Source organism: Microtus ochrogaster, chromosome 19, assembly GCF_000317375.1.
Source record: "Microtus ochrogaster isolate Prairie Vole_2 chromosome 19, MicOch1.0, whole genome shotgun sequence".
Taxonomy (NCBI): Eukaryota; Metazoa; Chordata; class Mammalia; order Rodentia; family Cricetidae; genus Microtus; species Microtus ochrogaster.
In genome coordinates this window covers 45,983,918-45,986,053 of record NC_022021.1, presented here as the reverse complement: position 1 = coordinate 45,986,053, position 2,136 = coordinate 45,983,918, and positions in this window count along the sequence as shown.

Sequence of the window (2,136 nt, the reverse complement as noted above, 5' to 3'; positions counted from 1 at the left end):
CTGTCTCTCTGTCTGTCTCTGTCTGTCTATCTCTCTCTCTGCACCTGGAACATCACAGATATCTCCTCTCAGTGTCAGAGAGAGGTGTGTAAACCTGACTGGAAGGGTATTTCTCTCTGTCCTTCAGAGTATCACATGGACTTTGGAGGGACAAGGCCATCTGACTTTCCAGGGAAGTCAGTTTATTTCAGCTCCAGGGAGGCCAGCAGGTCACTTAAGCCCTGACCTTGACAGAGCCAATTCCAGGTCCTCTGAAGGAAATGTGTAACATAGGTTTTTTTTGTATTTTTTAGATTAACCCCCAAACTGTGTTTTTTCTTTTCCTGTCCATCACAGTATACTTGGCATGTAAGGTGAACATTCCTTTCTGGAAGGTTACTAGCTGTAAAGAGACCCCGGTGAGCCCAGTATTAAATTCCAGGATGATTGTTTGGGGACATAATATCTGCCGCGTGGCTACTGAGAGCAATTCTGAAACACACTCAGGATGGCAGGAAGAGAAGCCAGATCTCAGAAGAGCCACAGCCCTGATCGTATGTCACCACTTGACTCAGCAGGGAACCCCCGGGCTGGGGACCTCGGTGTGGCAGGACCAACAGCCTCTGACGGCCCTCTTGAGACCTGCAGCTGCTCCTGTTCCTCTCTGACACAGGCCCGGGCAGTCACAGGGTGGGAGCAGGAAGTGATAGCACCAGGGACATTCCAGCAAAGGCAGATGTTGTGCGGGTGTCCTTGTCTTCTGATATTTTGTCTTGGGGACCAAAGGCAGTGTAAGGCTGTCCATTAACAAAGGCATCCTTAACCCAGTCTTCATGGAGAGTGGTGGACATGACCGGGGTGAGATGCTTGGCTCTGTGAAAAGACTGTCTTATGGCAACCTACTCTCCTGGTCTCTAAAGTACACTGACTTCTATGCTTCATACGCTCTGTGGTATCACACAATTCGGTACAGTAACAAACACGGGCAGAGATGCAGGCCAGTGCGAGAGCACTCTCCTGGTGTGTGTGAGTGAGGCGCTGGGCTCAATTCTCTGCATCATAGAAACAAAAGAAATCAAATATAAGATAATAAGAAAAACAGTATGATGTATGTATGTCTACCTTTTGTATATAATGTTAGGGTGCAATGGTTATAATGTTTCAATTTATATAGAATAGCATGACTTATGCATTGTAATGGTGTCTTTATTTCTTTCCTTGTGGCTGTGATAAAATATCCTGGTGAAGGCACTTACGGGAGAAGAGTTTGCTTTGTCTCGTGGTTCCATACTTAAGAGCATCGTGGCAGGGAGCTGCAGTGGCAAGGGCCTGAGGGAGCTGGTCTTGTTACATCCAAGAACAGAGCCAGATGCACTCAGTGTTGGCGTTCTGCTCAGCGTCTCCACGTCTCCACAGCCTGGAATCCCTGTCTAGGGAATGGTGCTGCTCACAGTGGGCATTTCTTCCCAAGTAATCAAGATAAACCCCCACAGACACACCCGGAGGCCCATCTCCTAGGTGACTCTAACTACCACCAAATTGACAATCAGCAACGATATGACGGTACTATACCTTAGTCACTGACTTCTTTATAATAATTTATTTTATTCAAAATACTGAAAAGATGAGCATTGGGATACACAACCAACATAAATGTATTAGCTAAGTAGACGTATTTTCGTGACTAAGCCTTAAGAATTCTGCCTGCATGGCCCGGCTCCCAGCACGTCTCTCCTTGAACAGTCTCATTCCACATGGTTTGTAGCTCTAGGTGGAAAGCGGCTGCCACTCAAAGTGCAGCTCTGAGGTTTCTGACCCCTGACTTCTGGGCAGTGAATGATCCGAAGTGTATGTCCTGGCAGAGGTGAGTAAACACGCCCTTCTACAAGCATCTCTCCTCTGGATCAAGCAGGAAAGATGCTTTCTTGAGAAGCAACAGGGGCTGCGGAGGGAGTCTCCAAAGTTAGATGTCACATTCACGGGCTACTTTGTAAGGAGCCAATCAACCGTGTCGCCAAGGTAATGACGGTTTAAAACACTTCTTATGCTTCCAGCTGCCCCTTCGGAGGAGCCTGCTCCCAGCACCCCCTCATCCCCCACTCACACACAACCTCCCTGCTCCCAGCACCCCCTCATCCCCCACTCACACACAACCTC